Genomic DNA, 24,777 nt, shown 5'->3' on the forward strand with positions numbered 1-24,777 from the left:
TTTCCCCTGACTATTACAGTTAATCTACACATCCCTGAACACTATGGACAATTTAACCTAGCCAGTTCACCCAACCTGCACATGTTTGGAGTGTTATCAGTCAAAAAGTGTGGTATCGAAAAAACACAGCCGGTCAGGTAGCATGCAAGGAGCAGGAGAGTCAACATTTCAAGCGTAAGCTCTTCATCAGGAATTGAGTCCCACAGCTTTGGACGGTGGGAGGAAACTGGAGCAAACTCCACACAGTCGCCCAAGTCTGGAATCAAACCCAGGTCCTAGATACTGAGGCCCCAGTGCTACCTACTAAGCCATCATGCTGCTCTTGTTCTAGTGCCTCAAAAGTTGAACAGTGCATTATTCAAAGTGCACCGTTGGATCTCACATTAAATGATGAATTTATAATTCACAACTTTGCAATGATGAGTGGATCAGTTCAGGCTGCTCATCCTGTGAAGTTGCAGTGACTGATCTGAATAGGAACGTCAGTTTGAGCTGAGTCCCAAGTATTCTGCAGCTCAGCATCAGGGTCTCCATCCGGGCAGAGGCTGTGATCACAGCTTTCTGTTTTCGTAAACATTGTTGCATAAACCCAGATGGCAGCAAATACAGGGAGCACAAGGAGAAACTACTGCAAGTTCTTTTATGCATGAACAGAAATGTCTATCCTGATTAAAAGAAAAGGTTCCCTTTACATGCAGAACACAGAACTGACCATACAATATTTTACAAAAGTGAATCATCCAGAAATACATGTCCAACGTGTACAATTCACATAAATCACTCGTAGGAAATAAATAAGAGTGAACTGGTTAAAAAATATATACAAAAATAAATGTATTGTGTTAATCTATAGGTTTAGATTATTAACTATAAGAGCTGAACTAATAATTGGCACTCCCTGGCCAAATGGAAACCAATAGGAAACCTTTGGAAACTGCTTTGAACTTTTTCTGAAGCTCTGTTAATGGGACAAGTTTAATCATTCTCCTTCCTGATTCTTCTTCCACAGTAAGGAAAGATGGATGTGATTGTGCACGGCTCAGTCAATAAAAAGACCTTGGCACAGATTTTATCTGAATGTGAATTTTTGAGGCTGAAGAATGTTAGAAATGGGAATGCTAATCTCTCAGGTATCTCAATCTGAGGTTCTGTTGCAGGAACTGAGATGTTGTGTTGGGGTGATCCTTCCCAAGGACAGGAGAAGACAGTCTCACTAGCCCAGGAGGTATAGATGGGAGTCAATGCGAGTTTGCCTCCAATAAGGTGCTTGACCTGATGTGGAAATTCTTTTATTATCTCCCAAAGCATGAGAAACTGGATGTAGATATCATGGAGTTCATGAAATTCGACAGATATTTATTAGAATGAACATTATGTACAACTATCAGATCTCCATACTCTTGGGTCACATGCTGTGATGGAGTGATTGCAGCTTGACCATGTCTCTTACATACATCCTGATCCAATGACTGTGGGACATAACACACCTGAAGTAAGCAAGGAAGTGAGCTGGAGATGTGTGATCCAACGTAATAGGAGGCTCTGGCAGGGTGGAAATGAATGTGTAGCATAACAATTTCAGGTACCACATCCTACAGACCAACTTTAAAAACATTCTCTGGCACAGCATTCCTCAGTATAGGATACCTTACAACTATGCTGCTTTCTCTCTCAATAGGCACCATCTTACATCTTTAACAGCCCAGTACTCACATCCATACCCTATCCAATTTCCCTTCTGCATCCATGTCTCTGCAAAGACTGTCATTCTCTCCAAATGATGAAAGCTATTTTTAACATTCATAACTCTCTCCTTCCTGTCAGGAGAGAGGACACAATCCCAGAAAAGGCAGAGACCAGACTGGAGTGAAGTGGGGAGAGGAGTAATAATAATGTAGCTATCCAGTCATATGCACATTGCTTGTCACTGGCAAAGTGTGTCCATCCAGTCCAGTGGCAAGGAGCTTCACCAGCCCTACCCCCACCACCCAGTCCCTTCCACCCAACTCATCCCAAAGGAGGCTTTGAATGTCAGCAATGACTGCCTCTGAAGACCTGAACTTCCTGAGAACTGGTGCTCTCACACAGACAAAGTTGATCCTGTAAATCGTGTGTTATGGAATCTTGTTTCCTTTGACCTGGGCATTTATATTTATCCCTTCTGCTTTTGGAACAGCACTGGTTGAGGAGAAGGCAGGTGGGGATGCTACAGGTACCACTGGTACCTGTTGCTGCTTCTTTTATTCTTCATTCAAGGTGCAAGGTGGAGCTACGTTGCCCCCTATCATTCTGCAGGGAGGGCTAGCTTCAAGAATCTGCAAATGATGGTCAGTGCAAGTACAAGACAGGTGGAGCGGCTTCTAGGAAGATGCCCAGCACATGCTGAAGAATGAAAGTATTCTCAAAAAGGAAATGTTGTGAGCAAAAGTGTCTCATGGCTATGGCTGTCAGTCTTCAGTTTCAGAGATCCAAGGCTTTCTAGTTTGTTGGTTTCACTGAAGATCTCACTCTGGTGGGCTCCACACAGCTCATGGAAGTTTGTAATTCGAACCCGTGCTTAAAACAATTGGCTCTGAGAAGGCATGAGTGCATTATCCAACATCTGGGCTGGAATCTTGTGCTCAGCTTTGAACTTGATTCAATAAAATCTTGCAATGAAACATCACCTTTACAGAGATTTAATTCACTACTTGGTTTGGGGTAGGGTAAAAGGGTAAACCAACAAATGGGCCTTATTTACTTAATTTGTGAACTTACTCCTATGATAATTAGATACATGCAAACAGATTATAACATGTTAGATTTAGAGTTAGCTCTACTGTCACATGTACTCAAATGTACTCAGTGCACTTATGGCATCATCTTAGGTACAGATTTTAAGTACAAATTCGTCGGGAAAAGAAATTAGAAATAAAAGTTCAGTATAACAGTCCTTCTTACCGAGGCCACACAAGCATCCAGATTGTGTTGGGCTTCACCTCAATGCTTGGTGTCTGCTTTGGACTTATCTCAAGGCCAAAGTCCATGTTGAGACTATGCTGGGTCGAACGACCCAGATGCCTGGAGGAAGAACGCCTCATCTTCCGCCTCGGATCACTTCAGCCCCAGGGCATCAATGTGGACTTCAACAGTTTCCTCATTTTCCCTTCCACCACCTCACCCTAGTTCCAAACTTCCAGCTCAACACTGTCCCCATGACTTGTCCTACCTGCCTATCATCTTTTCCACCTATCCACTCCACCCTCCCCCCGCCCCCGACCTATCACCTTCATCACCTCCCCCACTCTCCTATTGTACTCTATGCTACTTTCTCCCCACCCCCACCCTCCTCTAGCTTATCTCTCCACGCTTCAGGCTCTCTGCCTTTATTCCTGATGAAGGGCTTTTGCCCGAAACGTTGATTTTGCTGCTCCTCGGATGCTGCCTGAACTGCTGTGCTCTTCCAGCACCACTAATCCAGAATCTGGTCTCCAGCATTTGCAGTCATTGTTTTTTTCCCAGGCCAAGAGACTGCCATGTCAGGCTGAGAGACCACCACACCAAGCCAGGAGACCACCACACTGAGCCAAGAGACTGTAACACTGGAACCAGGAAACCAGCATGTGGATGGGAGACTGCTACATCGGGCCAAGAGCTCGCCACGCCAGGTCCGCACTGAAGCTGAATGTCCGAGTCAGAGAGGTGAAGAAATCGCGGAGGAGGAAAAAAGGAAAACAGCACACAGGAGAGAAAAAAAGAACAACAGATGGAGTGGACGAGCTCTGGCTCCTTCACCACCATCTTAACTATCAATCTTGAAATAACATGTTGAAAATCACTCCGATCAATCAAATCATTTTGAAGGAGACTTACATGTAAAACAAAGTCATGTTCAAGCATTTTAGAATTACCCAGATATGTTTCACAAATTGCAATAATTGTAATTTGTTTTATTGCAGCATCCAAAAAACAGGAGGATAAAACATGGAATTGAAGTTTGAGCATTATTATAATCCCCATATACCAAAGCATGTACTAATTTATTATCCAATCTATTCTATTGATCTATTAAGGTAAAAATATAAAACTTGTACTTTATTAAATTTTGTATGGTCATAGCTAAAACTATGACAGCAGAGGAAGCTCAGATTTTCCTTTAATTGAGATAACATACCAATTTCAATGGTAATCTGGATACAACTGGGCAGTTCACCTTTGTAAAGTACTTATTCATTGTAGGAATTCCCTGTAAGTAACATAAAGGAAAGAAATATATTTGGTAGCATCTGCAATAAATTGCTTGAAGAGGGAGTAGCATGGGTCAAACAGCATCCACCATAATAGTCTTCAGCTTTGCTACGTCTTGTGACTGGAAATATCAGTGATGCTAGGAACTGTTTCACAATGTTATACTGGAAAATTGTATGTGCTGCATGCATTATCAAACAAGCCATAAATTATAGATATGCTAACCTCTAATCCAACATTAACTGTAGATCCTGCTATCAGATGGGTGTAATGGGTGCACTGTGAAACAAGCTTTTTACGGTTGGATTATTTGAGATAAATGTAGTGTAAGTGGAGTTAGCAAGGCAATAACAGTACACTTATATGGATATGAAAAGATTATTTTAAGACCCAACTATCTATACTGTGCTCAAAGTCAGTCAAGCAGCTGCTATACTTCAAATTCATAGAATCACTAAAATGCAGAAAGAAGTCTTGCAGCCCACAGTCCTCATTAACCCTCTGAACAGCATTTCACCCAGACCCAATCCCCTACCCTATTTACCACACTTACGATGGTTAATCCACCTAGCCAGCATACCCCTGGACACTGTGGGGCAATTTACTAAACCTGTACATCCTTAGACTGTGGGAGGAAACTGGAGCACCCAGAAGAAGCCCACGCAGACAAGGGGAGAACATGCAAACTCCACATAGCAAGTCACCTGAGGATGGATTCAAACTCGGGTCTCTGACGTGCGCCCCTTGCAATGTGAGGAATGCAGACTTAGCTGCTTGAAATAATTCATGTTCTCTACATAATAGGTAGGAGTAGCCAAATCAATAAGGAACCCCTGAAATTAACCAAGAAGGGCAAATCAATGAAAACAGTAAAAAGAGTCAACACACACACACACGTTGATATTTCGGAGGAATATTAACTTGCTCAAATTAGTTCAATTTTATGTGAAGTTGGCCAGGCACAGAGAGTGTCACTGGGAACAGAGCTGTGGAGGGTTAATTTGAAACATCATTGGTGCTTGGCAATTTAATTCAAGGACGACACAATTTAAAAACTTTTTACAGGGTTATGGCAACTTGCCAAAATTGAGTAGATCTTCCCGTAACAGTTTTTTAAAAAAGAATTGAAGGGATGCAAGCGGAATATCACATGAATGCCTGCAATCCTTAACTCCAGGAAATGCTACTTCTATTCCCTAGCATCATTGTTGCTATGTCAGGCAAGAATCCCTCATTAAAAATATTTATCTTGAATTCATTTTAGATTCCCAGCATCCGCAGTACTGCACTTGCATTGAAACCTTGATGGGCTTTGCAAGTAAAAGATCAGACAACACAGATTTTGTTTTGAAATTTTAAAACAAAACATACTTTTGTCCTGACAATTCTTATCATTGGGTGCTGAATAAGATATTCTAAATAGTCAGTGATCTCCTGAGAAATACTTTCACAGAAGAAAAATGAACAAGCAGAAAAATAGTGCCCTAACAACTCATCACGATCTCGAATACTGTCCTGACACTGCTGCGTTCAGTTTAAGCAGACACCAAATGCCTGAAAGCAGAAAGAATGTGTAAAGCCCCCAAAGAGGCTTATAACACAACAAGAAACAATGTGATGCAAATTCTATTAAAAATTACATTGGAATTAAAAAGAGATGACCTACACAACATCAATAACCAGACAGTTGACTGAAGACAGGCATGATGCATCTTTTAAAAATACTTTAAATGTTGTATGAAGGTATTATTAGTTTTGTAAACAAAAATCACAAAATAAGATAATTAGTATAATCTCCGAGTCATCCAATCTGGCCTCAATTCATTTTGTAGCTGTTTTCAGCACGGAAATTTCAAAAATAAAACTTCTCTGAAATCCTCTTAGAAGAGTAACAATGTCACTACAATTACACAAAAGAGGTGGAAACCAGGCAAATATCTGAATATATTACCAGGGTGTTGACATTCTGCTCAACATCGTTTTGGCAAACTAATCGTGGCAGAAACAACCAAAAAACCTTTTCCTTGTTTTGTATAGCGGGCCATGGGTTAATTATAAAGGACATTTGCAGAGTTTAAATTAATTGCCCAAATCCTCCAATTAACATTGGATTCCTTGTGTCTTGGATTGGGATAAACTGTTTATGTGTTGTTGAAGTTGCATTTGTTCAGAAAAATGGAGAGGATGGTGGATGGTTGCTTTTCAGATGGGAGGCCTGTGACCAAAGGTGGACCACAAGGACTGCGTTGGGTCCATTGCTTTTCATCATTTATATAGATGACTTGAATGTGAACATAGGAGGTATGGTTACTAGGCTTTGTGCATGATACCAAAATTAGAGGTGTAGTGAACAGTGAAGAAGGTTACCTTAGGGTATAACAGGATCTTGATCAGATGAGCCAATGGGCCAAGAAGTGGCAGATGGAGTTTAATTTAGATAAATATGGGTGCTGCATTTTGGAAAGCCAAATTCAGGGCATGACCTATACACTTAATGGTAATGACTTGGGGAGTGTTGCTGAACAAAGAGACCTTAGAGTGCAGGTTCATAGTTCCTTAAAAGTGAAGTTACAGGTAGATAAGATAGTCAAGAAGGCATTCGGTTTGCTTGTCTTTATTAGTCATTAAATTGACTATAGAAGTTGGGAGGTCATGTTGTGGCTGTACAGGACATTGGTTAGGCCACTACTGGAAGACAGCATGCAATTCTGGTCTCCCTGCTATAGGAAGGATGTTGTGAAACTTGAACTGGTTCTGAGAAGATTTACAATGATGTTGCTGTGGTTGGAGGGTTTGAGCTATAAGGAGAGGCTGAATAGACTGCGATTATTTTCCCTGGAGCATTGGAAGCTGAGGCTATAAATGTAACAGAGGTTTACAAAATCATGAGGGGCATGGATCGGGTAAATTTATAAAGTATTTTCCCCAGGTTGGCAGAATCCAAAACTAGAGGGCTTAGGTTTAAAGAGAGGGGCAAGATTTAAAAGGGATGTAGAGGCAACTTTTTCATTCAGAAGATGGTACATGTATGGAATGAGCTGCCAGAGGAAGTGAGCAAGGCTGGTACAATTAAAACATTTGAAAGGCATCTAGCTGGGTACATGAATAAGAAGAATTTGGAGGGATATTGACCAAATGCTGGCAAATGGGATAAGATTTATTTTGGATCTCTGGATTGTATGGAAGTGTTGGACCAAAGGGTCTGATTCCATGCTGTATACCTCTATGACTAAGACTCCACCACACACTTAACTTAAGGCTTATAGACAGTTGACAGGTTTTGGGAATCAGGAGGTAGGTTTCTCACTGAGAAATTCACAGCTTCTGCCGTCTTTGTGCCATACTATTGAGATGGTTGGTCCAGTTTAGCTTTTGGTCACTGGTAACCCCCTGGATGCTCATGGTTGAGAAATTCAGCAATGGCAATGCTGCTGAACCTGAAACAAAAATTGTTATGTTCTCCCTTGTTAATGTTGATCATTGCCTGGTGGCATGATTGTTGCTTGCAACTTAGTAGCAGACACCTAAACCTTGTCCAGGTCATGCTGCATGTAGCATGTAGCATAGATTGCTACTGTAACTGAGGAGTGGTACTGAAGACTAGAAATCATCAGTGAACATCCATACTTCTGATCTTATGATCGAAGGTGAGATAGCTGAAGGTGGTTAGACCATGGGCTCAACCCTGAGAAACTTCTGCAATAATTAGCATTAAACAACCACAACCACCTCCCTTTGGTCTAGATACTTAAGGTTGAGAAATTAAGGGTCTGGCACAGCTACAGAGGATCACAGCGTATTTAGGAAAAAACTCAAAAATGCACTGAGGAGAGCAAGGAGGGGGCATGAAAAAGCCTGGGTGGGAAGGATGAAGAAAAATCCAAAGGCATTTGATACTTCCGTGAAGAATAAGAGAATGATCAGAGAGAGGGTCCGGCCGATCAGGGATAGTGGAGGAAACTTGTACCCAGAGTCTGAGAGGTAGGGGAGGCCCTAAATGAGTTTTTTTTTTGCTTCAGTATTCACCAGATAAAGGGATCTTATTAATAGTAAGAACACTGTGGGCCAGGTTAATAGACTTGAACAGATTGATGTAACGAAGGTGGATGTGCTGGAGATTCTGGGAAGCATGAAGATGGATAAATCCCCATGGCCGGTTCAGATTTATCCACAGCTACTACGGGAAGAGAGGAATGAGATTGCTGTGCCTATGGCAATGATTTTTGCATCCTCACTGTCCATGGGAGTAGGACTGGACAATTGGAGGGAGGCGAATGTTGTTCCTCTATTCAAGAAAGGGAATAGGGAAATTCCTGGGAATTACAGATCAGTCAATCTTATGTCTGTGGTAAGCAAGGTACTGGAAAGGATTCTGAGAGATTGGATTTATGACTATTTGGAAAAACATAGTTTGATTAAAGATAGTCACAGCATGGCTTTGTGAGGGGCAGGTCATGCTTTACAAGTCTTGCTGAATTCTTTGAGCATGTGATGAGACAAGTTGATGAAATCTAAGCAGTGAATGTGGTGTATATGGATTTCAGTAAGACATTTGAAAAAGTTGCTAATGGTAGGCTTATTCAGAAAGTTTGGAGGTATGGGATACAGGCAAATTTAGCTAGTCAAAAGAAGACAGTGAGTGGCAGTGGATGGAATGTATTCTGCCTGGAGGTTGGTGACCATTGGTGCTCTGCAGTGTTCAGTTCTTGTTCTTTGGAGCTTTTGTAAATGACTTGGATGAGGAAGTGGAAGAGTAGGTTAGTAAGTTTGACAATGACACAAAGGTCAGCAGTGTTGTAGATCGTATCGAGGGCTGCTGCAGGCTACAACAAGATGTTGACAGGATGCAGAGCAGAACTGAGCTGAGAAATGGCAGATGGAGTTCAACCTGGATAAATGTGAAGTAACTCATTTTGGTAAGTCAAATTTGAATGTTGATTACAGGGTAAAAAACAGGATTGTTGGTAGTGGGCAGGAACAGAGAATCTTGGGGTCCACGTACTTAGATCCATTAAAGTTCTCACCCAAGTTGCTAGGGTTGTTAAGAAGGCATATGGTGGCTTGGCTTTCATTCACAGGGAAATTGAGTTTTAGAGCCATGAGGCTTTGCTGCAGCTCTATAAGACCCTGGCTATACCGCACTTGGAATATTAGGAAGGATTAGGCTTAAGAGAGGATGCTGAGGAAATTTATCAGGATGTTGTCTGGATTGGAGGGCTTGTCTTATGAACAGAGGTTGAGTGGGCTCAGGCTTTTCATACTGGAGAGAAGGAGGAAGAGAGGTGACTTAATAGAGATGTACAAGATAATGAGAGGCCTAGATAGAGTAGATAGCCAGAGATTTTTTCCAGGGCAGAAATGGCTGTCATAATTTTAAGGTGATTGGAGGAAGGTATCAGGGAGATGTCAGAGCTGGGTTCTTTATGTGGAGAGTGGTGGGTTGTGTGGAATGCACTGCCAGCAGTGCTAGTAGAGTCAGAGACATTAGGGACATTTAAGCGACCGCTGGACGGAAGTAAATTGAATGGTATATAGGTTAGGTTGATCTTAGCTTACGATAAATGCTTAGCACAATATCGTGGGCCAAAGGGCCTATACTATGCTGTACTGTTCCATGTTCTTTGTTCTATATGAGTCAAACCGGTGGACACTTTTGCACCCAAGTCGCCTTGACTTCAACTTTGTTGTACTTGAAGATATATTTGGTTAAATGCTACCTCAGTACCAATGGCATTTACACTTGCCTCACTTCTGGACCAGCTCTCTTAACCAAGACTGCAATGAGTCTGAAGTTAGGAGGTCTTGGCAAAATACAACTTTGATGAGCAGGTTATTTCTAATTATCGATTCATAACACTAGTGGTGGCACCTTCCATTGCTTTGCTGTGAGAATGGTCTGATTTAATGGAATTTGGCCGGATTAGAACTTGTCCTTTTTGTGGACAGAACAAAATGGGCAAATTTGATCCTTGTCAAGTTGCCTCGCAAAATGACCAATTCTGGAACATGCGTCTTCAATTCTAATTGCAGCATGCTGGAAGGATGTAGTAGCAAGATATACAGAAAATCATGATGCAATCAAGCAGAAACAACATTTTTTGAACAGGAAATTGAGTTTGACAAATCTCTTTGAGTTCTTGGAGAATATAACAAACAGAATGGATAAAGGGCAAGCAGTAGATATACAGTTTTTGGCTTTGCAAATAGCATCTGATAAAAAGCCTCGTTTAAAAAAATATAGGACACAAACTGAAGAGCTTATGGCATGGGGAAAATATCTCAACATTTATAGGGGTTTGGCTAACTAACAGGAAGAAATGTGAGATAATTAGGTAATTTCTAGGTTGTTAAACTGTAACAAGTGCAGTACCACAGGAATCAATGTTGAGACTTCAACATTTTTCAATCAGCTAAATATGATGATTTAGAATTCTCCACACCAGGTAGCAGTGGAAGTTGGATCACTGAATATATTCAAAGCTGAGTTCAACAGGAATTTGATTTATGAAACAGCCAAGAGCTGTGGATGTCAGGCAGGAGTGTGGAGTTAATGCCATATTTGATCAACCATGATCTTATTGAATGGTGGAACAGAGAGGGACCCAATGACCTTGTCCTTCTTCTATTTCTTATGACCCTGTAGCTTTTGGTATGTTCAGGATCTTTGCACATTTTGCCATGTCATGAGATGTGATATGATTTGTCGGAAGACTGGGACCATAATGTTGCTGATCATAGGAGGATGTCCACTTTATATTTCTGGCTGAACTTGGTTGCATGTGCTTCAGCATTGTATTTTGTATTGATTGGCTAGGCCTCAGATTTCTTCAAGTGATTCCTTATCTCCACCAGAATTCACAATTGGATGTGTCAGGGTTTGGAACCTTGCTCTGATTTGTTTGTATCAGGGATTACTCTGTTTTGTCAAGAGATTATATTTTATTTCCCCTCACAAACATGCAATTTTGTGTTGCTGCATTCACCTGATTTTCACCTTTCTGTTTCTTTTTGATACACCTGGTGCTGACATCCTCTTCTATACTTCTCATTGAATCAGAGTTAGTTCCTTAACCTGGAGGTAATGAGAGAGAGAGGAATGGAGCAGTTAAGTATAATTATGCTGTAGCTGATGGCCCACAGCAACTCACAGATGTTCAGTTTGAAACTGCCAGGTTGGTCCAAGTTTGCATGATGGTACACTCCATCATTTTGCGGGATCTGAAGTGCAAGGAATGAGCTTCACCTCCTCAGGAACAGGAAGTTGGTCATTCCCACCAATGTTTCAACAAACAAGTAGGATGAGAATGATTACCTTGACATCAAGGACCTGCAAAGCTGAAATGAATATCAGGAGTTCAATCTTTATTGTTTGGAGCCATAGCCACACAAAGGAAGATGTTCTTGCTGTTAGATGCCAATCAGAATTCCTCAAGGTAGCACCTGGGCTAGACATTTTTAGCTGCTTCATCAATGACTTGTGTTCCATCCTTCGGTGGGAAATGCTGATGATTGTGTAATGTCCTACACCATTCACGACATCTCAAATACTGAAGCAATATTCAACGTGGGTTGTTGAGTAGAAAGTGAAATGTGCTCCACTCAAATTAGGGTCAGATGGAATTCTTTCCACTTGCTCAGTGAGTACAGCTTGACCAACACTCAAAAGGTTTGATGCCATTCAAGACTAAAAAGCACCCTTGATCAACACTCTATTCAGTAAGTTAAATATTTATTCCTTGACACATCAATCACTGTAATAAATCACCAAAGTTCTTTGACAGCACAATCTAAACTCATCACATCTATGATCTAGAAGGACAAGGGAAAAAAATGCATGGAAACAGTATGAACCTGGTTCAAAATGCTTAAACTCTCTTCACAATACCACTGTCAGAACATCTAGCAGATAGATTGTGCAGTTCAAGGAAGTGACTTATCACCATTACCTTCTCAAGGGCAATTAAGGACAACAAATGCTAGCCTCGCCAGTGACTTGACATAATCCTAAAAATAATACAAATGAATTGATGTATCTGCAGCGGTTGTAAAATGTAAAGTTGTCATCATCTTACCAGGGCTGCTCTCTCATTAGTGAGAGATGACTGATGGAGGTTTACCTGAGGGTCACCATATGGAGAGGAGAGGTTGAGAAGGAGAGGATTTAATGGTCAGTTCAGTTGGTGCAGGAATTGAAACCATGCTGTTGGTGTCACTTTTTGATTTGATTAAATTTACTATTGTCATATGTACAAAGATGCAGTGAAAAGTATTGTTTTGCCTGCTAACCAGCCAAATCATACCTTATATAATTCATGAGGGTAATCAGACAGCTCCAGAGAAGGTGCAGAGAAAGATCAACTCTAATAAATGAGAGGTCTGTTCATAGGTCTGATAACAGCAGGGAAGAAACTGTTCTTGAATCTGTTTTTACGTGTTTTCAAATGTTTGTGCAGGTCATTCTACTATTACTGGCATTTCGTAAACACAAACTCACTGTAATGCGATTAACAAATTGGAGACACCGTTTCTAAAGCATGATTAAACTAAATTGCCAATGCTTTAAGTGCTGTTTCTAAAGCACAAATTTTCTATAATGCAGGGTTTCACGAGAACACAACCATTGTATTATAGAAGAACTGCTTGTATCTTCTGCTATATAATAAACCAGCTGTCGAGCCAATTGTGCCAACTGACCCCTTCATTGTTGAGGAGAAGCTTTTTTCCCTGTTGTTGGTTCCTTCAATACTTGATCAGTCTGACAGATATATCATTTGGGACCTGGTCAGCTCAGTCAATAATTGTTCTACTGAGCCACCCATGATGATCAATTTTGAGGTCTTCGATCCATAGTACATTCTAGCCCCTGACTACCTTCACTGTTTCTTCCAAGTTTTGTTCAATATGAAGGAGTACTAATTCATGAATTAAGGGAAAGTGGCAACTTGTATTCAGCATGAGATTTTCTTTCCCATATCTGCCAGAATCTGATGTTTGAAGAGAACATAACCATGGATGGAGATGGTGGCATCTGGGACGTTGGCTGCAGATAGCATTTGGTTGGTATGAGTATGGCAGGCTCATGCTTGATTAATCTATGGGACAGCTCCCCCAAATGTGGCATAAGACTTCAGATGTCACTGAAGTGGAGAATGCATGGTGAAATGGGAGATGTGTCAGTTCCAGTGCTTAAATAAATGCCATGTGTTCCATCTGGTTTTACTCACTCATTTTTCTGTTGCAATTTAACACTAATGATCGGCTTTCTAGATCATATCAGGAAGAAGCTGAGAGTTGACCAGACTTATGTGACTAGAGTCAAAAATAGGCCAGACCAGGAAAGGACAACAAATTTCCCCAAAGAACATCAGTGAATCTGAAGGTTTTTAATTGTTAACATTTTAATCCAGATTTATTAATGAATTGAATTTAAATCCTCTCCGATGTCATGTTGGGATAGAACTCATGACTCACAAACATTTGTCTCAGCTTCCATATTAGCGGTCCAGCAAAATTTGCTCAATGCAACCAATGTATCTTGATTATAAGAGTTCACATACTTATGACACACTCTTCCAATTAATCAAATTAACCACTGCTCTTCATGTATAAATTTGTATTATGGAGAATAAATCAAAAAAGAAAAAAATATGTTCTGAGCTTTGACTTGTGTCACTCAGTATTACAGAATCAATAACAGACACATTATTTCAGCATGCTTCCACTATCCAGTGGAACATGATGTACTAACAAAATTACTCACCAAGATTTAAAGCTGGCAATGTACTTGAACAAATAGGCATTTCTGTATTCCCCCAAAGCAAATGTTACAGAGCATATAGTACAAGTCTATTTTGGTTATCACTCATTTTCCCCTCTGAAATATATGAGTTACTGCAAGAAAACTTAATCTTGCACAACATAGTGATATATCATCTGCTTTCAACATAACAATGTGCACTAACTTTTTTATGATTCAGAAATAAAACCTGCATTACAATAGTTAATGTTAGAATTTGGGATGTTTTTGGTTATCTTGGAGAATATGTCCAATCATTTATCAATATTATGAAATTAAACCAATAAATATATATATACACACACATACATATGTAGAGAGAGTTACTAATGGAACAATGGAACCTTTTTATTTGAAAAAGTAATAGGAATGATATTTGTTTGACAAACTGACATAGTGATAGCACAATAATAAGGGGATGCTATGTGAATACATGAAAAACATATTCAGTTACAGCCTTATTCGAAACAAATATCCATGTATTACTCTTATGAATTTGACTACATTTTCATAATACAGCTCCTGTTTGTATAAATTTAAAAATGACCACATAATTAATTCCATAATACTTAAAGTTTAAAATGATTAAATGGAAGAGCGTATGTAGATAGACCAATAATTACTTTTCTGATGAACATGACTCAAATCTATAAATTCTACAAATTGCTCAGGACAAAAATGACAATTCCCTAAAGATGAACACAAGATGAGAGTGACTGCAGCTGCCAATAAAAAGGAAATTGTTAACGTCACAATTACATTGAACTGACCTTGAATTCCTGAATTTTGTTTACTTGTCATTTTCTTTTTTTGTGCAGATTTATTGAAGTTAATATTGAACAGGGCCAGCTGACAGATGCAAGCTCGATTTGCATAGCTCTTTACGAAAGGAAAATCTTTGCTCCATGACTGTAAGAGTGGTTTATCCATTGTTACACCAGATTACTGATATCTTTAGCTATGCTTCTGCATTGTTTCGGATGCCTGAAGGGCGTCTCTGTTACAAGTGCAACTTACCTCTGGTGAATAGTATTTTAATTCAGATCCAATGACAAAATTCTTGACCAACTTGACTTCTGGAAAGTTTACACTTGTATGCACATTGATGGAATCTTGACAATGGCCATTCAGCCCAACAGGTTTATACCAAGTGTCCAAAACGCATCCCACCAAGACCCACTCATCCTTGTATGGATTTTTAAAAATCATGGCTAACCCATATAACCTGCACACCACAGAGAATTTTTTAATGTGGCCAATCCACCGAACCTGCTCATTTTTATGGGAGGGAATCAGAGCGCCTGGCAGGAACCCATGCAGACATGGAGAGAATGAGCAAACTCCATACAGTCACCCAAGACTGGAGTCAAACTTGGATCCTTTGTGCCATGAGGCAGCAGTACTAACCATTGAGCTACCATGGAAGTCACTTTTTTTCTCACAATTTAATGTAACAGTTTGGAAGCAGACCATTTTGCCCATTGAGTCCACATTGACCGTCTGAAGAACATCTAACCCAGACCCAACTCCCTAACCTATCCCTCTAGCCCGGCATTTCCCATGGTTAATCCATTTAACCTGCACACTATGAATAATTCAGCATGGCCAATCCACCTAACCTGCGCATCTTTGGACTGTGGCAGAAAACCAGAGCACTCAGAGGAAACCCACACGGAATCGAGGAGAATGTGAAAACTCCATGCAGACAATTGCCTGAGAATGGAGTTGAACCTGGGTCCTTGGCATTGAGAGGTAGCAGTGCTAACCACTGAGCCATCGATATACATGTTTCCAAAACCGCCAATTTAAACTTGTAAGCAGTAGCTTCCAAATTGGTTCAAGTACGCCTACTATTGTTTTAAATTTGGATGCCCACTGAGGTTTTACTGCTGAAGAGCTTATTTTTGCACTGCCATCCTATCTTTGACTGAAACAAGGCTTTGTGTGGGGCATCTTGTTCCCTCTGCATTGACCATCCTTCCACTTGGAATGTTTGAGATCAGAAAACAGTCAGACTCCTGTTCCCTGTTCTTAACACAAAAATTCAGACCCCTATCCCTATAGTGAGGAACAACTCCTCACCTTTACTTGGTTCCTATCTATTTCAGTTTCTCTCGTCAATTTACCTCACTGATCCTAAATATCCTTTCTCTGATGCAGACTGCCTATGCATATTTTCAACCAATCCATCAACAATCATCTTATTTCCCTGGGTCACTCAGTTTCTGAAGTCTTAATGAGTAAGGAGGTTTATTCCCAACCCCTTTCACAGACCAACAATAGTACAAACACCTCAACCCCATCTCCTACCATGCTGGCCCATGGGGAAGATACAACTCTCCAATACATTTGTACCAATACTTTTGGAATCTCAACTGCTAAATCTTTGATCCTTTGTTATGATATACGTGAATCTGTCAGGTCATCCTCCAACTTCAATTCTCTTGTCCCAGCAAGTCCCAAATTAAATTCATCAAGTCAAAGAGACATGGACAAAGTATCAACTCTGCAATTAATGAAAGAACATCATCTCTCTCTTCTCAAAAATTCCACTCCTTTCACTTGTGCTAATTAATTACTATCAATCTTCCATGTCCCTTCCCTCAAGATCGATACTCACCTTTCTTGTGTATCCTTGAACCTCACCAAACTGATTCACATTTCTCCCAGAACACCAATTATCATCATAATCAACATTCCTGTGATTGCGATACATTATCTCTCTTCGACGTCTTTGCCTTTGAAACACAATTAACCACAGCATTCCCTTCCAACACATTAAAGCTGTTGGTTAGTTCACTGAGATTACATTTGCTTGGTTTCACCTCTACCTGTCTGATCATAGCCACAATGTTTTGGACAATTATGTTTCATTGCACCAGGCATTGTTATTTCAGGAATTGATAAGATGAGACTAAAGGAGGAATCCATGTGCTGCCAGTGGACAAAATAAATCGGAAAACAGTGTAGTCAGCTTCCAAAAGCACAATGACATCAGCTCAAATTTTCCACATGCTGTCTCAATACCTTGACTGTTTTTCTGCTGTCAGAATTTTGTCCAAGATCTAATTCTGGATGAGCCCTCATTCTTTGCAAACTGGTCAATACTTTCTGGCCTTGTCATTCGTGATATATCATTTTCACATTTTCAATACTTGTTCATGATCTGATCTCTGACTGACATGAAATCTTTCAGCCTCCATATCCTATTCTAACTGGAGCTTGGATGAAATCTCATATAGACTGTATTTCCTAAGTATAATGTAAGTATAATACTGCCTTGACTTCAGTACTTCTGCCACTAAAACCATTATATATGCTGTTTTTACTTCCAGGCTATGTGAATCCAATTCTGTCCTGTGTGATCTCCTAACAGCTACCGACTATAAATATTTTCATCCAGCACTAAGAACCATTCACTCTTCTGTGTTTATTGACTCTTTCACCTTTGAAAACAACACAGCAAATTTACAATTCTCATCTGGGGTTTTATCCCGTTCTATAAGCTCTTTCGCAAATTTTCTGCTTCTCTGTTGTATTGCTTCTCCATACTTGCCATTGTTGTTGGCTGTACATTTCACATTATAGGAAAAAAAACCCTAAGCCTTTTCACCACACTCAGTGTTTACCTTAAACACCAGCTCTTGGAGCAATCAAATTTTTTTTCCTCACTCAGCATAGATTCACTTTTTTTTTGCGTATCTTGCACTCCTTAAAATTCCTTTCATTTATATAAATAGTCATGTGCAAATTAAAGTTGTTTTAATCCTGTGTCTCTCAACTCCTGATGTTCTTTTATTTTAAGAGGTGAAATATAACTTGCTGGGAGATTCAAGAAATAAACAAATCCAGTTGCCAGCTTTATTAGTTAATAATGGAGCAGGATCCAAACAGAAAGCACTTTGGACCTACACCACAAACAGGGCTGAACATATTTTTCCCATTTCCTAGATGAGACAACTTTTAGTGAGGTGATCAATTAAATGACAATTTGTGCTGAGTTGTAAGTGATTTCCCTTATCTTTTTATGACAATAGGTGTAGATAAAACTTCAGGCAGTTTGTGAAGGGTATATTTGATTTTCAGTCTCAGAAATAAACTCAAAGTTTCCAATCTAGTTGTAACATTCATTCCCCTGATATTGTCCTAGCTTAAATGTAAGAAACACAACCTGCCAGTTTCATGACAATATGCACATGCAATTACTGTCTCACTTCCTAAAATGTAATCCTAGATTTTCACCAAGTTCAAATATGTTTCATCAAATTCCAATTGATCTGCAAAACAATTGAATGGTCATTTGTGTAAAACATCAGAACTTCAAATTTTTATCTCAATGCCAGTCATTTTACCAGTTCATCTACATTGTACAAAGTATTTAATGAAATGAACATAGCAAAATAGGAGATTCAATTAAGATAGAATATCTGGTTCACATGCTGTTGGAAAATTTGGAGACGTTTGGGCTCATTGAAAACACATGGTGACATCTTGAAAAATGTCCATGTGACAGACGATGTCTTGGAATGTATAGAAGTGGATAAATCCCCAGGACCAGATGTCCCCTAAAACTCAGTGGGAGCAAGGGAAGTGATTGCTGGGCTCTTGGCTGAGATATTTGTATCATTGATAGTCACAGGTGAGGTGCTGGAAGACTGGAGGTTGGCTAACATGGTGCCACTGTTTAAGGAAGATGATAAGGACAAGCTAGGGAACTATAGACCGGTGAACTTGACGTCAGTGGTGGGCAAGCTGTTGGTTGTTGGAATCCTGAGGGACAGGATGTACATGTAGTTGGAAAGGCAAGGACTGATTAGGGATAGTCGACATGGTTTGTGCATGGGAAATCATGTTTCACAAACTTGATTGAGTTTTTTTGAAGAAGTAGCAAAGAGGATTGATGAGGGCAGAGCCGTAGACGTGATCTATATGGACTTCAGTAAGGTGTTTGACAAGGTAGCACATGGGAGACTGGTTAGCAAGGTTAGATCTCATGGACTACAGGGAGAACTTGCCATTTGGATACAGAACTGGCTCAAATATAGAAGACAGAGAGTGATGGTGGAGGGTTGTTTTTCAGACTGGATGCCTGTGACCAACGGAGTGCCACAAGAATCAGTCCTGGGTCTGCTACTTTTCATTATTTATATAAATGATTTGGATGTGAGCATAAGAAGCACATTTAGTAAGTTTCCAGATGACACCAAAATTAGAGGTGTAGTGGGCAGTGAAGAAGGTTACCTCAGATTACAATGGGATCTTGATCAGATGTGCCAATGGGCTGAGGAGTGATAGATGGAGTTTAATTTAGGTAAATGCGAGGTGCTGCATTTTGGGAAAGCAAACCTTAGCAGGACTTATACACTTAATGGTAAGGTCTGAGGGAGTGTTGCTGAACAAAGAGACCTTGGAGTGCAGGTTCATAGCTCCTTCAAAGTAGATCTGCAGGTAGGTAGGATAGTGAAGAAGGCGCTTGGTATGCTTTCCTTTACTGGTCAGAGTATTGAGTACAGGAGTTGGGAGGTCATGTTGCAGCTGCACAGGACATTGGTTATGCCACTTTTAGAATATTGTGTGCAATTTTGGTCTCCTTCCTATTGGAAGGATGTTGTGAATCTTGAAAGGGTTCAGAAAAGATTTACAAGGATGTTACCAGGGTTGGAGGATTTCAACTATAGGGAGAGGTTGAATAGGCTGCAGCTGTTTTCCCTGGAGCATCAGAGACTGAGAGGTGACCTTATACAGGTTTATAGAATCATGAGGGGCCGATAGGATAAATAGACAAAGTCTTTTCCCTGGGGTGGTGGAGTCTAGAATTAGATGGCATAAGTTTAGGGTGAGAGGGGAAAGATATAAAAGAGACCTTCGGGTCAACGTTTTCACACAGAGGGTGATACGTGTTTGGAATGAGTTGCCAGAGGAAGTAGTGGCGGCTAGTACAATTGCAACATTTAAAAGGCATCTGTCTGGTGTATGATTAGGAAGGGTTTGGAGGGATATGGGCCGGGTGCTGACAAGTGGGATATCTGTTCAGCATGGACAAGTTGGACCAAAGGGTCTGTTTCTGTACTGTACATTTCTATGACTCTGTGAGGTTACAACTCAAGATTCCTGTAAAATGCTTCTGGTGCTGCATAACCAAAAATGGAAAATAATTAATGAACCAGTGCAATTGACAGTGTAATAAAAAATGTTTTAAATTGTTTTCCATTGCATTAAAATATTCATGAATGCATTTAAAGGTTGCAGTTTTATTAATGCAGCTGAAAATTGATAAAGAAAAATTAAAATTCATCTGAGATGTGAATTTTTGTATTTTTTTATAAAACTGTTTACTCCTGCACACAAGTACCACAGTTTCATGATCATGCTAAGTATTTTCAGCAAAAGGCTATAATAAAGTAATTATTAGTTTTATTTCTGTAAGCTAGGCAATTTTTTGGCAAATTAAATATATCCTTGATATGCAAAAACAATTACGACGATGCCTATAAATGTTTGCATCCTGAAAAATGAAAGTTTAGATCATGATTTGTATGTATTTCTTTGAATCTTTGAAAATACCTTTCAACATGGGCTACTTATACACCTAAGGCAAATACAATCCTCCAGGCTACGTATAGGAGATAGACAAGACAAAATGTGAACACAGAATAACTCAAATAACTCAAACTCAATTGTGCTTAATTTCATGAAATAATTCTTCCCAGATGGATTGAACCACAATTACATTTTAAAGAACTGTATACATTATTCTTCTGGGACCTGAGCCAAAGAATTCACCAATTTCATTCTGAGTCAGTTTGGCAAAGATATCATTGTAAGGATCCCATTCTGAATCAGATGTAATGTTATTGGTTTTTATCATTACCTTTCCACAACAAATCACCTCCCTCTCTATCCAGATGATAGGGATCACAAGGTCAGAATCTTGTGAATGAGTGATGTGGTGTTGGAGGCAAGGGCAAGAAATAAATTTCAACACCACCATTCCCCATTTTCCAATGTTGGGTCACTCAACTGGGCACAGGTACCAAATGGATGATGGGCTGTGGTTCCAGGTACTTTGGTCAGGATTTAAGATCTGTTTAGGATTGTGTTTATGTTGCAGAGGGCAGGGGAATGTTTGGGCAGGTCCTGTTGGGTCAGGGTGGGAGTCAGGGGGATGGAGATTCAGATCAGGGTGTTGAATTTGACAAAGCTATACCTCATGTGCAGAACAGTTGGAAGTCCAGGTACTGGACAGTAAAGAGAGGAGTTGGTTTGGCTGTTGAGTTGGCTGGGTGTGGCAGAGTGAGGAACAGGGGTATTGTGGTTTCAAGTCTGTGGTGCTCAACTCTGGATGTGAGTTAGTAGTTCGCTTTGAGATGTAGGGGTAAAGATGAAACTGGAGTGATTGTGGTGCGTTCAGTTATGTGAGGGGTCAGTGTTCATGAAATCACATGTTGGGGGCTAGTTTTAGCTTGAAGGGGGTTCAACGTTGGGTTAGAGTAGCATCTTCAGATCTGGAGGGTCCAATGGGAATCAAGGGTCAGATCAGGAGATGGAGGCTTTTGCCCAATGCAGGGGGTGGGGGTGGTGGGGTTTGTCAGGTCTAAGGTGATGGGGCAGGGGAGAGAAGAGAGGGGATGGGTGTTTGTGGGGCAGTACAGTCGTTGGACAAGGCCAGGGCAGTAGTGTGTATGATGAAGGTGGGGGTAGGGTTGGTGGTGGTCAAAGGTTAGTTTTCTCATGAGACAGGAGGTCTCAAAAGTTTTAATTCCTCTAACTTATCCGAGATAACTACTGAAGTCAGTCAAGTGGAATACTTGGAATATTCAAGATGGTAGCTCTAACTCTTGATGTTGGGCATTTTCTCAAAGGGTTCCAAATGTCTAATAATTGCCCACCAGAAGTTTCAACTTCCCAAGCAATTCTTGTGGAGTCGGCTGCACTGGGACATCTGCACACTCACAACATGCAACTCCTGTTTATAATGCTGCATTGACATTACCTTCCTACCAGACGCCTTGATCTTCACTTTATTTTTCAAATAGATAACCTAATATCAGTTCCACCTTAAAGAAAAACTGCAATAAGGCACTGCACAACCATATCTGCCTTTATTCCTCCATTTTACTCACTTGTTTCCAAATTTTCAGTTGTCTTGTTCTGATGATTGACCACCACTATTAATAATCCTGAATACTTTCACTGTGATAGAAATATCTGAGAAACACTAAAATCTGTACGAACATTTAACTATCTGAACATTGTCCCAAATCTTGAAACTTCTCTGATCAAGTTCAGAAATCCTTTTGGACCGCCTGAGTGCTTCCAGGCTCCATGTAAATCAACTGTGCTGTTCTTTTTCCTCTGAACTTGTTTTAACTCTCAAATACATATGACTTCTCCGACTACGGTTTCATGAGCTTTCAAACTAAACTACTGTGAAAAGAAAATGCAAATATATGTGTTATATTCACTTATCATGCTTTGCCATCGATCAAATACATTCAATTTTCCATGAACTCTTTAAAACAAACCATTTGTTTCAAATTATCATGAGTAAACAGAGGACAGGATTGTGAAAAATCATTTAATCTAGCTGAAGCCATTGAAGTTATGATGTTTTCTCTGATGCAAGATGGATATTTATGATCTGTGCACTTTTCCATCTTTCTATTCAAAATTAAATTTTTACCTAAACCAGACTGCATGACTGCATGTGTCTAAATTATGACATGAATATTTTATAAAGAGACTGTCTGAAATGCTTCTCCATCAACAACAAGCAAAGATCAAAGTTTACAAGCCCCGTGAATTGCTTTTAAAAGACTGGTTGAAATGCTGACCGAGATTAATCATCTACTGGAAATTGTTTGAAGCATGCGACTACCAGTAGTTTATGAAAAGAAGCTTCAAAATGCAATCGATTTTAAATGCTTTCATTAACAGTGAAGTGGAAATTTGTTAAGCCTGTTTTATGTGATAAGGATTTATGAAAGCAAAATGACAGTAACACAAAATAGTGATCATGTTTTTATGTTGTCATGGCACTTTTATAATTAGTGTTTTAGTTGCATTTAGCAGGAGCAACCACATTTCCCTAGAAATTTTACAAGTGAACCTGATATTTCATTCCGAAAGAAATGGGTTTCATTTCCACTTGATATTTTACAAACTGTTATGAGTATGAAAGAACTTCTGATATGGTAAACAATAGTTTTGGCATCTTCTCTGAGGTAGATAGACTGCTAGTTGAAATTAACAATAAAATACACACACAGAATTCAAGTTTTCAGGTAATAGATGGCAGAGATACTCAGTCTCTCTTATTACAATACAATCAGTCCTTATTACTCTGATTTATCTTGGGATTATTTAACCTTCCATTAATGGTGCTGTATAAGTTTGTTTTTTCCATTATAGAAGAAAATTCCTCCATAGCACATGACAACAGACTAGCTCTCATAACCTGCATATATTAATCACCATTATCAATTCTCCAGTTGCTGATTTTGTAATTTTTTAAGAAAATCTGCAACACTTGGAAACATTATTTCTAAAATTTCCATTATACTACAGAGAGTCATGCAGCATGAAACAGATCCTTCGGGTCCATTCAGTCCATGCCGATCACAACCCCAAACTAAACTATTCCCAACTGCCTGTTCTTGGCCCATATTCATCCAAACCTTTCTTATTTATGTACTTATCCAACTGCCTTTTTAACATTGTAATTATGCCCATGTGCACCAGTTTCTTATTCCACATGTGAACCACTCTTTGTGTAAAAAAAAATTGTCCCTCATGTCTTTTCTAAATCTCTCTCTTCTCATCTTAAAAATGTGCCCTCAGTCTTGAAATCCCCATCTAAGAGAAAACACAACTACCATTAACTCTATATATACCATCATTAATTTATAAACTTCTACAATGAAGATGTTATATGCATTAAATTTCTATATAGTTATCATCAATGCAAGTACAATTTCAAAATTCGATGCAGTGGTAGGTTTGTCCAATTTCACACGAACAATCCGCATCCACGAACACCAACTAGCCACTAAACGCCATGACCAGCTGTCCCTCATAGCCATTTCCACAGATGACAAGGACCACAATTCGACTGAGATGAAACAACAATAATAGGAGAAGCCAAACAGAGGACAGCCAGAGAATTTCCAGAGGCACTAATCCATGGACTCCATCAATAAACACATTGACTTAGATCCAGTATACTGACCACTGCAATGAACAACTGGAAGCAGCTAGAACAAAATGAAATAAATTCCAGAAGACACAGTACAGCAGCATTTCGCAGGAGGCAGTAATGAAAATGATCAAATCACATTGCCTGGGAATGAACTGTTGTGTCACGTCTCACAGCCAGTATACAACATACCGAAAGGGACATGTTCATTATGCTGTCACTGTGTAATGGCATGTGACCTGATGGTCTAAATGTCTCAGTCTCCGTCTCAGAGTCCTCTTGCAGAATGACACACTGAGGGGACTTGCCACAATTTACCCTGAACAGTTTAGCATGAACCCAGATGTGACAGCAAAAGCTGCAATAAAGATCTATTCAATACAACATTACCCATGCCTTGTTGTTAAGATGCAGAAGCTAACACAAGTAAATCTAATCAGATATGAATGTAGTGCTGAAGGGAAAGCCCACACTGCATTTACAGGATATTGTGGCAGCAGAACAGATCTGGGTTAATACCAATGGCCATTTATAAATAAACAGCTCCCAGATACTGCAT

The sequence above is a fragment of the Hemiscyllium ocellatum genome, chromosome 14, assembly GCF_020745735.1.
Source record: "Hemiscyllium ocellatum isolate sHemOce1 chromosome 14, sHemOce1.pat.X.cur, whole genome shotgun sequence".
Classification (NCBI taxonomy): domain Eukaryota; kingdom Metazoa; phylum Chordata; class Chondrichthyes; order Orectolobiformes; family Hemiscylliidae; genus Hemiscyllium; species Hemiscyllium ocellatum.